Raw genomic sequence first — 15,239 nt, forward strand, 5'->3', positions numbered from 1 at the left:
TATAGGGTGGTGCCTGTGGCTCAGTGAGTAGGGTAACCAGTTTGATGGAAGTGTTTCGGATTGTTTGTGAAAACCCCACACTGTACCCCAGAAGTGCATTAATGTACACAGTTACTATTAAATAAAAAAAAATAAAAAAAAAATTTCATGATATGTTATGTAACAAGAAACAAGTATAGGGTGGTGCCTGTGGCTCAGTGAGTAGGGTGACAGCTACTTGGGAGCTGAGGCAGGAGAATCGCCTGAGCCCAAGAGCTGGAGGCTGCTGTGAGCTGTGATACCACAGCACTCTACCTAGGGCCACAAAGTGGGACTCTGTCTCTAAAAAAAAAAAAAAAGAAAAGAAACAAGTATAAAGCCATATGCATTATATGATTCCATTTTAAAAGGGTATTTATATGTGTAGAAAGATTTCTGAAACATGTCCATTCAAAGGTATATATTATGTGTGCGTAACAGTGATTACACCTGGGTGATATTTATTTTCCTGCTTTTTCTTAACTTTTATAATTTTCAATGATTAAATACATATTTTATAAACACAGAAAAATATAACCATCACAGAAAGATTTGTCTTAGTTTATTTTATTGTTAATCATGCAGATAATCTACATTGAGCTTAACACAAAAGTATCTTATGGGGGGTTTTTTTGTTTTGTTTTTTTTGAGACAGAGTCTCACCATGTTGCCCTCAGTAGAGTGCTGTAGTGTCACAGCTCACAGCAACCTCAAACTCTTGGGCTTAAAAAGTGATTCTCTTTCCTCAAGCCCCCAACCAGCTGGTACTACAGGCGCCCTCCACAATGCCTGGCTATTTTTTGGTTGTAGTTGTCATTGCTGTTTAGCAGGCCCAGGCTGGATTTGAACCCGCCAGCTCCAGTGTATGAGACTGGCACCCTAGCCACTGAGCTACAGGCACCAATCCAAAAGTATCTTATGTTAATCAAGCTCAATTTCATAAAATTACTAATTGACCCTTAAGGCTTTTATTGACTTCACCAAGGCTAATGCCATCTCCTTACCTACTGTACATCTTCATTCTTTCCCTCTATCTCAAGACTAAGGTACCCCCTTGCCTTCTCTCTTCACATGTCAGCCAACTCCTATAACCTTCCATAACCAGCTCGAATGCCTTCTCCTATGTGAAGTTTTCCCTGACCAACAGAGGAGTCATCTCCCACTTTGGATTATAATCACTTGTTGACCTGCTGTGTTCCCTAATAGACCTTGAGCTTCTAAGGACAATAATAACGTCTTACTCATCTCTCTGCTGCCACCACTGAACCCCCACACAGCAGAGGGTATGAAATAAATACTCACTAAATGAATTACTCTACTTAGATTGTCTCAATCATGCAGTTTTCTTAGAATTAAACACAATAAGCAGAAAAAAGGTAAAATAAACCCAGACTCTAGAATCATATCTGGTACATATGAGTTTAAAAAACACCTGACTGATGAATGACCAATATTATCAGAGCAATCACTTAAAAACATTTAGTATATATTTCTCACACAATTTAATTCAAAACGATATCTGAAGAAAACATATGTGAATTCTAAGACACACCAAAAAAGAAAAAATAAATACCTATATATACCACTATGTTTATATTTGCTCTTGATCCTCTTTTCCATTTTCATGGAAATAATTACTAAATTTGAAAATCATATTTACCCTTCCTAAGAAAAGAGGAAGATTAGCATGCCTTTTTATGCCACTGATGTGAGTTTAGCAGCATTAATTAATCAGGAACATAAGAAGCTGAAATAAAGTTTGTAACATTTCAACTCTAATTCTAGTTGGGAGAAACAATATTATAAAAATAATCCAATGTGCATTAAAAATGTATTAGTATATATAAAGCAGCAATATCCATAATATTTATAAATAAAATAACACAAACTAGCTGTCAAATAATAGACTAACAGCCAAGTAATGGAGAATGTTTCCACAAAACAGACTATTAACCTGTATTAAAAATTATTCTTAATAATGAGGAAATTCTTTTATTATATAAAATAATAAAATCACAACACAGATCTATCTAATTAGTAATAATACATATAAGATGAACAATATGGAATCTACATTGTAAAATTACAACACAGATCTATCTAATAAAAGTAATTAGTAATAATTGATAAGATGGACTATATGGAATCTACATTGTAATAGTGGTCACTTCAGGAAATTGAGATAATGGATAAATTTCTGTTCTTTTTAAAGATTTCTCTATCGTTTTTTCAGTGATTACATCTTACTTTATAATTAGGAAGGAGCATGAACCAAAATGTTGATTTTTTTTTTCTACCTTTAAAATTAAGGTTGGTTTTTACCTCTTTTTCACAGTTTTCTTTAATTTCTTACATGGGTAAGATTGATTTTTATAATTAGCGTAAAAATTAGTATTGCTCTAAAAATGAGATGGAAGTATTGCTTTGTAACCATAAAACGTTAGTAGGTAAACACAAAGAGGCATTTTAGTACAGTGAAAACACTCTATATGGTACTGGAATGGTGGACACATGTCATTCCGCATTTGTTCAAACACATAGAATATACAACGCCAAGAGCGAAACTTAATGTAAACTATGGACTTTGGACAATAATGATGTGTTAATGTGGGTTCATTAATGGTAACAAACACACCACTTTGTGAAGGATGTTATGTGAGGTTAGGAGGTATATGGAGTATCTCTGTACCTTCCTCTTGATTTTGCCAGAATCCTAAAATGGCTCTAAAAAAATGAAGTCTTTAATAAAATCTATTTTAAATGAATGTAATGACTTGATTAAAATAGTTATCACTAGAATTTTGTTTATAATAAAAATGTAGGGGAAAACTCTCTAAATATTCAATAATAGAAAAGTTAATAAATTATAAGTGTATCCACCCAATGGGTTACTATACAAAGCATTAAAAGTAATATTGTAAGTAAATATCTAACAACATCAAAAAATACTTGCCCAGCCCCGGCCAAATTGCAACAAAAAATAGCTGGACATTGTGGTGGGCACCTGTAGTCCCAGCTACTTACTCGGGAGGCTGAGGCAACAGAATCGCCTAAGCCCAGGAGGTGGAGGTTGCTGTGAGCTGTGGAGCCACTGCACTCTACCAAGGGCAACAAAGTCAGACTCTGTCTCTAATAAAAAAAAAAATAAAAAAACTTGTTTAATGTTGTTAGGTATAAGACATTAATTAGATACTGGTATTTATTGTCAATCTCTTTTTATCAGTAAGCAAAAATATTAGCATAGAAAAAAAGAAGGGAAAGAAAACTTAAAACCAAAGATATCAGTGGTGATTATCATTGGATTGTCACACTGTAGATCATTTTTATTTTCTTCCTTTCTACTTGTTTAGATTCCATATTTTAAAAAGCAACTATCATTATATAAAAAGGAAAATGTTTTTTTTTTGTTTTTTTGTTTTTTTTTTGAGACAGAGCCTCAAAGCTGTCCCCCTGGGTAGAGTGCCGTGGCATTACAGCTCACAGCAACCTCCAACTCCTGGGCTCAAGCGAGTCTCCTGCCTCCGCCTCCCAAGTAGCTGGGACCACAGCCCCCGGCTATTTTTTGGTTGCAGCCATCATTGTTGTTTGGCGGGTCCGGGCTGGGGATTCGAACTCACCACCTTAGGTGCACGTGGCTGGCGCCTTAGCCGGTTGAGCTATAGGCGCCGAGCCAGGAAAATGTTTTAAAATACATAAAAAGAGAACTAAAAAACCAATAACCAGATATTAGTAATACAAAAAATTAAAAATTCTAGGTATTTTCCAACTTTTAAATGAGCCCACTGAATTAGTCTACCTCTTAAGTCAATTCTCTTAATCCTTGTCCATATAAACAAATCCTGAAAGACACGCAAAAACAGTTACATTTAACATTAGATGTTATATGTATTCTTCAGTTTGGTTATAAAGCTATAGACAGACAAACAACACTTAAAGTGTTCCAGGAAACAACCATTTAAGAAGCAGGCGGAAAAAGCCAAAAAAGTTATATGAATTATTAATCTCATCCCCAAAGAATCCTTGAAAATTTTGCTAGATAACACATTGGGGGTGGTGACACTAACTTTACCTAATACTATAAGACAAGGTGACATTACGCCTGGGGTTATCAGAGACTAAAAACTGCAAGAAAGATAAAGTATACGTGAGCCACACAAGGTGCTTTACAAACACTATCAAATGTAATTCTCAAAGGAATCCTGTGAGTTTATATCTCCCATGGGAATGAGGAGGAGGCATCTCAGAATACCCTGCAAAAGCCACACAGCCAGTAACCAGGATTTCAACAGAGGACGGATCCACCCTATGTTCTCTTTTCTTCTCTTTTCTTTCTCATCACATCTGAGAAATGCTAGGCTAGGTTATTAAGTTTCAGAGGTGTCCAACCCCCCCCCCCTTTTTTTTCCTCTACAACATACTAGAAGAATAAGAATTATCTTTGGCCACACACACATTAAATACACAAACGCTAAGGAAAGAAAGCCGATTAGAAAAAAAAAGGTCCATGCATACTTTTTCATGATATCCAACACCACAAAGATAAACAAAAAAAGTTCTCACAAAATCAGCGTATGGCCCACAGGCCACAGTTGGACATCCCTGTTTAAATTTTTGTGACTTTTATCACATGAATACAAGTATCCAATGTACTCAATACTAATATGAAACCAATATACAAACAACTACACACTCACAGAAAAGAAAAACACAAGCATATTTTAGTGAGGGGAGGGGAGGGGAGGGAAAGGATGACTGTGGGGATCTCACCTAACGTGCACAATGTGAGGGGTTCAGCACGCACCTGGGTGAGGGGCTCAACTATAACCGGAACTTTACCTTAGGAACAAAAACAACGTAACCTAAACAATGCACCTTATATTCAACTAAAATTTAAATAATTTTAAAAATTGTGACTTGTATATGATAGTGGTTAGTTGCATATAGATATATCTGGTCTTTGTGATTTGATATGCACGTTTTGGGCCCTGTTGGTCACCTGTTCACAATTTAAACAGTGGGGGAGGTGGCATCTATTTGTTTGTAATGTGACTCTCCAAAGATAGTCCATAATCAGCATATTGGGTAGAATGCCAAAGCATCTTCCTCATTTCTTTTTTGCTTTGAAAAAACACAGGGCAATTGTAAATCACAGCTATCTCAAACACCAGGTATCATCCAGTGACCTTCAAATACTTAAGCAAATCTTTTCCTCATTGTTTTTTCTCTCACATCAACATGCGTAATGAAACTGCTATGTATTTGCCAGATTCCAGATGTTTGGGAATTAGAAAATAGTATCAATGAAAATAAAGCTTTACCAGCATTTTCGCAGTTTTCCTTTTTATTTATACAGCTTTATGTTACTTACTGATTATGACTTTGATAGAGTTGCATATAATCCATTGATGAATGGCAGAAAAGAGACACTGAGTTTCCTTTTCATCTCAGCTTAAGTATGTCTAAAAGAAGAAGGTATGCCTGCCTTGGCTTTTCACAGAACTGCTGCCAAAAATTTGAGAGACTTTTCTAATATCTTCTAAAAATATGTAAAAATTATCTTAGCAATTCATATATATGTTCCAATTAGAAGATACTGTATTTGCATTTCAATGGCTTCTTTCAAGTTACTAGTGGTCTTCACAAACAGTTCAATACACATTTCTTTCAAAATGAGATATAATTGGGAACTACAGAAATTCCTCTTGCTATTTCATCTGGAAAAGGGACACAAAGGACATAAAGTAATGATGCTTGAGAGGTGAAAACAAATGAAAGAAGTCACTCTAATCACTCTGAGGCAAAGGGGCCCTCATTTATTTTAAGTACATTCACTGGTTATTTGATTGTTACCTTAATATGGCACCTGAGTGAAAGGTGCTTGCCATAAAAACAGTCAAATGTACTGAGGTCCAAGGACCATTAACCTTTGTTTCATATTAGCCCCTGGAATAGAATTAATTGGTACTAATTCCTGGTATGATTAGAAGAGAGGGCAAACTTATTTTGTATGCCATCACTTCTCTACCTTTTGCCTAAGATGAAGTGAAACATTTTATACACCAGTGTCAAAGTTGTTTTGCTGATGATTGGTACTTTTGTTCTCTCTTGCAGACTACACCCATAAGTGACAACATTAACATCAATGACAATTATCTTATAAAATGTTATATGTATAACTTTCAGAGGTTGTGGCAGTATTTTTATTTTTCTTTCCTCAAGATTCCTATTTAAAAAGTCAACATCTCAAAAGTTTTTCCCAGCTTGGCACCTGTAGCTCAACCGGTTAGGGGGGCCAGCCACATACACCAGAGCTAGTGGGCTTGAATCCAGCCCTGGCCTGCCGAACAACAGTGATAACTACAACCAAAAAATAGGCGGGCGTTGTGGCAGGGGCCTGTAGTCCCAGCTACTTGGGAGGCTGAGGCAAGAGAATCACTTAAGCCCAAGAGTTTGAGGTTGCTGTGAGCTGTGACACTATGGCACTCTACTCAGGGCGACAGCTTTGAGACTCTGTCTCAAAAAAAAAAAACAAAAAAAAAAAACTTTTTCTCCATTTCCACAATGTATTTTAATCAGAATCTATTACACATATGTATATACACATACATATATATCTATGCACATATATGTTACTGTAAATGCTGTACAGTTCGTGAATATTTACATTGTGACTACATCTGACTTATGGCCCTATAATTTATCTGGAGTAAAGACAATTTGACTACTTTGCAAGGTAGATAATTTTTAAGACATTATGTTTCAGTGTTTCCTTGCAAGAATATATCTTCAATATACATCACACTGCTTATATCATTTTTTCTCTTCCTGTGGTATTTATGATACCAGTTCAAGAAAATTTAAAAAGATTTAAAAAAATAAATTCTTCTTTGGTTTCATTTTTATATATGTCTCCCAGAATTTTTCCCACATTAAACTAAGAAAGCTATAGGACAAATTATATTTGTAATTTAAATATACTCCATATTTTTCAAAGGATATAAGATTTGTTTTAAATTTTTATATGCTGATCACATATACTGTTGAAAATTTGATGATATGTCATAAGAGGATAAAAATGGTAAAATGAATTCATTTTTTAAATTATAGAACATAGCACAGTTAGCTAACAGTCACAATCTTAAAGCTCTCCATAATTGGAGAGTATTAGAAAGAAAATATAATACCATTATATAAATTATGGCATTTTTTCACCTTTCAGTTAAGATCATCTTCCTTAGAGAGAAAGGCACACAAATTTTGTAAGAGTATAAAAAAAAAGACATTGAAAATGCTTAAAGACACTGAACACTTACATGCATAAAAAGGTTTAAGAAAAGCTAGGACTTTTGTCCAGTGAAACTACTCTCATTACATGAAAAAAACTCAAATAGGGACGTCTCTGGCCTCTGTTTCTCTGCTTATTTCCCAGAAATCTCTCAGACGTTGTATTGCTATTTCAATTGCATGAAAGTCTTGTGGGTCAAAAACATTCATTAAGCATCACTAGGTGCTTAATAAATGTTTCTGAGTTTAGGACCGGTACCCTAGGGAGATGTAATAGATATAGAATATATGGTTTCTGACATCAAGAAACTTCCAACAGTACTAATTAGCCACACAATACAAAGGAACTAAAATGGGGTTTCTAAAGAAAAACATAAATTAGCACAAATTAAAACAATACAAAAATATATCTAAGCTGAGGTGAGTCACTGGGTGATCTAAGTGGGGGAGCCAACCAGAAAGTTTTGAATCATGTATTAAAGGATCAAAATACATAAATGAATGAGCTAAAGAAGGAGAGATTTTCAGAGGGTAGAGGGCTTAGCTAAAAGGATGGAGTAGAAAAAAAAACATGGCAAAGTGGGGTGGAAATAGAATCTGAAAGACAACACAGCAGGCTATCAGTCTGACTTTGCTCATCTATCTTTTTTAAACTATCACTAATTTTCTATCTTGCTCTTGCACAAAATCTCCCAAGCTTTTGTTTTCCATTGACCCCTTTTGTGAGGAGAAATACCCTTCGAACAAACTATACCTCTCTAACCCAATTCCTGCTATCACTATCCATTAAGAATACAAAATTAGCCAGGAGGAAAATGTTGTTATTAAATTCTATTTGTCTTCAATAAAATGTCATAAATAAGTTTCATAATCAAAAAAGTAAAGGCTATGTTGTACCATTAATATTAATTAATAGGGACCATGCTGTGAACTGCCACAGTCCTCATCCTGCCCACACCTGAATGGGAGCCCTAAAGTAAAAATGAAAAAAAAACATTAATTCCTTTTTCCATGTACCAAAACCTCCCTGTATGGTGCTGATTGTCATTACAATAGTAGCAGTAGTAATAATTTATGTGGGCTATGTATACTATGTATAGGGCAGAGACCATTAGAAGCACTTTACACATGTTATTGAAACCTAACAACTGCTAATAATCATGATTATTACCACTGCGTAGGCAAGAACACGGAAACCCAAATAAGTAACATGCCCATGGACACATGATGGACGAGCGGTGCTTTGTGGGTTAAATGCAAGCCCCTCAACGGCACACCACAGGCTTTCAGCAATGACATTTGACCGCCTTTGCGTGTGCCATGGCCTACCCCATAAACAATGGCCATCCATTTCTTTTTGTTTTTGAGACAGCGCCTTAAGCTGTCGCCCTGGGTAGAGCACTGTGGCATCACAGCTCACAGCAACCTCCAATTCCTGGGCTCAAGCAAGTCTCCTGCCTCTGCCTCCCAAGTAGCTGGGACTACAAGAGCCCATCATAACACATGGCTATTTTTTGGTTGCAGCCATCATTGTTGTTTAGTGGGCCCACATTGGATTCTAACCTGCTGGCTCAGGTGTATGTGGCTGGCACCTTAGCCGCTTGAGCCACAGGCATTGAGCCTGGCCTATTTCTAACTGAAAATGACACCTGTTCCCTTCCCTGTGTCTCAAAGATATAATAAAGATTAATTTGATGTCTGTAAAGGGTTTTGACCTCCTCATAAAGACACCCACATGATTATAACTCCTTAATTCCCATTTCCTCTTATGCCATGTCTTCAATTATAGAATCTCCTAGGTATGCAATCTTGGAACCAATTGACTTTGCTTCTCTCATACCACATTCAGGCTGTAATCAGTTGCTTTTTTATCATAGAAACATCATCCCTAAAATTCACTTGTTGTATTCGAATTTTTAATGCTTAAACCATGATTAGTCTCAGTTACTGTAATCTCTGTAGAGTACTACACTTTACCTTGTGAAGAGGAAATTTTAACAAAAACTAGGCCCTAATACACATCAGGGGGGAAAGAATAAAGTTCATGTGTTAATCAAGAAACAAATAATCTCATTCAAATATGCACATTCTTAAATTGCTCTGAGCTTTGAAATCTGCCTTAAGTCTCAATTCCACTGGGTATTTATAGGTTCTCTGTATTTTATCTCTGCATTTTTACCTCTAACAATTTCTAAAGATAGTAGAATTGTGGAGCTCAAAAAGAACTTAAAGAGGGCAGCGCCTATGGCTCAAAGGAGTAGGGCACCAGCCCCATATGCCAGAGGTGGCAGGTTCATAACCCAGCCCCGGCCAAAAAAAAAAGAACTTAAAGATAACCTAAAGCAAACCCCATCGTAGACAAGAGAAAACTAGAGATCACAGATGTTTTGCCAAGATACCTCAGTTAAAATGTGATAAAGCTAGAACTAAACCTAGACATTCTGATCTCAGATATATACTACTTCTCATTCACTTACGCAATCTTCCACCTACTCCCATGGCCCTAAATACTTTATGCAGATTTCTAAATCTTTTTCTAGTCATAATTCCTCTGCCAGGTTCTAGTCTTACATTTCAACTACTTACTGGAATTGTAAGCAGACATTAATATTGGAAACTAGTTTTATTATCTCCCCACCAAAATCTGTTATCTACTCATTGATCTTACATCTCTCAATCCTATGAAAGGTATTAGATATAATGAATTTAGATGGGCTCTGGAAAAAAAGAAGACATGAAAGAGATAGTTTAGGCCAGCTCTCTCTGAGTAGAAGAATGTTACTTTCTTGGATTCTATTTTGTATACTTCTTCTTCCAAAAATAGATGATAAGTCCAAAGAAATCAGGTCAGCAAACAGGACCTGGAGAATGGAGTCATTTGGTCCATTCAAGTTGGAAGGAAAAGCATGGCTCTGCTGGAATACATAGTCCAACCAGTTTAAACAAGTTTCAGTCCAAACCCCAGCTACTAATAACTCATATAGAACCCCAGCTAGTAATGATGTACATGGAATATTTGCCTAAAGAATGTCTTCCCTTATGCCTGGCAAACTGCAACAGTGCAAGCCTGAAGGCATCTGTGTGTATCTAGGTTCACAGGCAATCTTTCCTCCACCGGAAATGCTCTAGTATGACAATAATTCCAGTGGATGAGTAAATTGAAAGAAAGATTACTCCAAAAACATTGACCTTTTAGAGCCACATATCTCTTAAATTCTAAATCCTTGATAGATGCAAGGCTTATACAGAGATAATATATGGGAAGAATCTGAGATTGAGTTGATAAAGATTAAGTCTGGACTCAGTGAAGGCTCTACGAATGGTAACCACTACACTCATAAGTGGCCCAAAGTTATGAGAAATGTGAAGAAATCTAGTCCTGGAAGAAGTAAAAGAATCATTCTGGAAGTCAGGAAAGATTTGTTTAAAATAGGTTAAACTCTAGGAGGCAGTTCAGTCTTTTGACTTAATACAGGTTGGATTTCATTAAATAGCTCATTTTTCCCTCTTAAAACATTTGTCTTATTTCTTAAGAGGGCAAAGAGTGGTATATTATTAAGATTTAATCATTGTCACTAATTTTGAAAATCCAGAGTATACGTTTATTAAAAGTGAAGTTCAGGCTCAGTACCTGTGGCTCAAGTGGCTAAGGCACCAGCCACATACACTTGAATCCAGCCCAGGTCCGCCAAACACCAATGACGGCTGCAACCAAAAAATAGCCAGGCGTTGTGGCAGGCGCCAGTAGTCCCAGCTACTTGGAAGGCAGAGGCAGGAGAATTGCTTGAACCCAGGAGTTGGAGGTTACTGTGAGCTGTGATGCCACAGCACTCTACCCAGGGCAACAGCTGGAGGCTCCGTCTCAAAAAATAAATAAATAAATAAACAAATATGAAGTTCAATAAAGAATGAAAAAGTAAAAATGGATTCTGGACACAGAAGATGCATCATATTCTTGGACTAAATAGAAGGGAAATGCAATATTTTTCAGGAGAAAGAAGTATTTTGATTCTTGTATCTAAACACCTGTAAGTTGAACCAAATTCATGATTCTATAAATAGAAACAATTGCCAGAGCTTTTGAAGGAAACAGAAACTTCCATAAAAACAGTTTAAAAACCAAGTTTTTAAAGCTTTGCTTTTTTCCTCAGTATTAAGGTAAGAAATATGGCAAAGTGGGGGAAAAAGAGAAGGAAGCTCAGATCAGCAGAGTTCCATATCTGAGAGAGAAGAAGAGATACAAGTCCTCGAAATTGGTCTTGTAAACCCCAGATGAAAGAAGATAAGGAATGTCAAATGGAAGTAGAAATAGCGGGGCCTTGGGGCGGTGCCTATGGCTCAAGGAGTAGGGCATCAGTCCCATATACTGGAGGTGGCAGGTTCAAACCCAGCCCTGGCCAAAAACTGAAAAAAACAAAAAAAAAGAAATAGTGGGGCTTTGCTTCTGAAGGAAATGAGGTTACAAAAAAAAGATGTTCATGTTGCCTCCAAAGTAGTGAAGTAATTGAAGTGCAGGGAAATCCAAAGCAGAATAACAACTAGGTTTGAGAGGAGCACATGGCAAGGACCTCGCTGTACTCACTGGATCCCTCCCTGAGTGCACATGCTTAGGAGGCACAGACAGCAGCAGCTCCCATTCCATAGTCTTCAAATGAAAATTTCATCTATTTCCAAATGAAAATTTTAGCACTTGGATAAAGCCAATGTGTTTAAAGGCAAAAGGAAGGTCCTTATAGGAACTAGGGACAATAACAAGATAAAGGGACTTCTGGGCAGCCTGCATTAGCATCAAGTATAGTTCATACTTAGAAAGGCAGGCTTGGCATGTTAGGATGTTTCTTGAACTGGAGAAAAATCAAGAGAATATGGGAATATTAGGAATGTGAAAAATATAAAATAAAGCAGAAAAAATGAAAAGAAAAGGAATTTAGCAATGCTTTTGGTTTCAAACACATTCGAAATTTTTCTCTGGCTTTTTCCATGAAACTGTGCTTAGCATGAGAAAATATTTAATAAAGCTTATGTAATAATAATCTGGGTATGAGTGGATAACAATTATAAGCTCCTCATCAGACTGAAAAGAGCTCAAAGGGTTTCCCAAAAGCAGATTTTCCATAGTCTGCTTCCATCTTTTCATAAACATGTGTAATGGCACACTACAAGAAAACAACATTACATAGTGTCATTTTACTATTTGTATCTATTTACTTATATGCAGTCCCATTTGCTTGATTCTGAGAATAAGAGGTTCAAAAAATGATGATAGAGATAACAAATAATGGCCATAATAGTGTAGATGAAAAGAGTAAGTTTTCTAAGAAATCTGTAGCCACTCCCTAGAAAGAAGGCAAAAGAAGAATAAAAATTTTAATAACAAATGAAATAGAAACAAGGTGTGGTTTATATTACAGGGAAACTTAAAGGGAAAATTTGAGTAAGTATGTGAGTGGGACAAAGAGAATTGAGATTTGTAAAGTAAATGAAAAACTGTATCCATCAAATCTGGTTAGAGTTTCTATACGTATATGATGCTTGGGAATAGTATCCCAAAATATACTAATTCCACCTATCTTTATTGATCAACTTTTCAATGGCTTTTCAGAATACTAATAAAAACATGTTAAACTTATATGTTAAATATCTCATAAAATAAGTTTCCAAACCAATACAGATGCCTATCTTTCTAAATCCAAAATCAGGACATATGATTTGCAAAATATTCTGATTTTTGATTCATAAGACAACTCTTTCCAAATGTAAGGGATAAAGAGTTTTAAAATGCTTCATTGAACATTCACTTAAGTTTTCTATGCAAATAGCTCTCCAAATCTATTTATTTTATACTGCATTGTAGCAGATGCTATGGAACCTGTCCCTTTTCAAGCAGGTACTCCCATTCCCCAGCTGTAGTACATGTTGGTTGGTAATAACTCACAGATGCCTCCATTCCCTAGAAAATGCTGTGATCTGGATGTTGTTGTACGCCCAAATTCACATGTTGAAACCTAACTCCCAGTGTAAAAACCATTAAGTGGTGAGTCCTTTAGGAGGTGATTAGAATGGGATTTGTTCTTTTACAAATGGGGTTGAAGGATGAAGAAGAAGAATGCACCAGAAGAATGGAAGCTGTACTAGAGAATATTATAAATGAAAATTTTCTAAATATTACAAGATTCTAACACACTCCTTTCAGAGGGATATAGGAACTCAGGTCATCTCAACTCAAACAGATCTTCTCCAAGACACATTGTGATGAATCTGCCCAAAGTCAAGACAAAAGAAAAGATTCTGCAAGCTGCCAGGAGTAAAAGCCAATTGACCTACAGGGGCAAATCCATCAGAGTGACTGCAAACTTCTCTAATGAAACTTTTCAGGCCAGAAGACAATGGTTATCTGCGTTTCATCTACTTAAACAAAAACAATTTCCAGCCCAAAATTCTATATCCTACTAAGCTAAGCTTTAAAACTTAGAGAGAAAGCAAATATTTCTGATATGCAAATACTGAGGAAATTTGCCACAACAAGACCAGATTTACAGGAAATACTTCAACCTGTTCTACACATGAATCATCACAATGGACTACCAGCAAAGTAAGCATCCAGAAACTAAAGGACAAAACCTAGCTTCCACAATAATGCAAAAGATAAAACTAAGCAATGGATTTCACAAAATAAGATGAATAGAACACTACCACAATTATCAATTATCTCAATAAATGTTAATGGCTTGAATTCCCCAATGAAGAGGCATAGACTGCCTGATTAGATTAAAAAACACAAGCCATCTATTTGCTGTCTGCAGGAAACACACTTAACCTCAAAATACAAATTAAAACTCAGAGTTAACAGCTGGAAAACAATTTTTTAGGCAATTGGCATTCAGAAGAAAAGAGGGGTTGCAGTCTTATTTTCAGATACAAGTGGATTTAAAGCAACTAAAGTCAAAAAAGACAAATATGGTCACTTCATATCGGTCAACGGAAAAATACAACAAGAAGACATTTCAATTCTAAATATTTATGCACACAATTTAAATGCTCCCAGGTTCTTGAAACAGACCTTACTCAGTCTGAGCAATATGATATCCTATAACACCATAATAACAGGGGAGTTCAATACTCCTTTTACAGAGCTGGACAGATGCTCTAAACAGAAATTAAACAAAGATATAAGGGACTTAAATGAGACCCTAGAACAACTGCATTTGATAGACACATACAGAAAACTCCATCCCAAAGATAAAGAATATATATTCTTTTCATCAGCCCATGGAACATTCTCCAAAATTGAACATATCCTAGGACACAAATCAAGCCTCAATAAAATCAAAAGAATTGAAATGTTACCTTATATCTTCCCAGACCACAAGGCAAGAAAGGTGGAACTCAACTCCATCAAAAACGTTAAATCTCACACAAAGGCATGGAAATTAAACAACCTTATGCTGAATGATACTTGGGCTCAGAAAGAGATAAAAGAGGAAATCATCAACTTCCTTGAGCTAATAACAACAATGAAGACACATGCTACCAAACCTATGGAATATAGCCAAAGAAATCCTGAGAGGAAAATGTATCACTTTAGATGCTATATCCAGAAAACAGAAAGAAAGCACATCAACAAACTCATACACCATCTTATGGAATGGGAGAAAAAAAAAAAAACAATCTAAGTCTAAACCCAGCAGAAGAAAAGAAATATCCAAAATTATATTAGACATTAATGAAATTGAAAACAAATAATCATTCATAAAATTAATGAAACAAGGAGTTGGTTTTTTTAAAAAATAAATAAAATAGATAAAACTTTGGCCAGACTAACTAGAAATAGAAAAGTAGAATCTCTAGTAATCTTAATCAGAACTAATAAAGGGGAAATAACAACAGATACCACAGAGATACAAGAGATTATCTCTGAATACTACCAGAAACTCTAT

The sequence above is a fragment of the Otolemur garnettii genome, unplaced genomic scaffold (assembly GCF_000181295.1).
Source record: "Otolemur garnettii isolate 467f Iridium unplaced genomic scaffold, OtoGar3 scaffold00132, whole genome shotgun sequence".
NCBI lineage: Eukaryota > Metazoa > Chordata > Mammalia > Primates > Galagidae > Otolemur > Otolemur garnettii.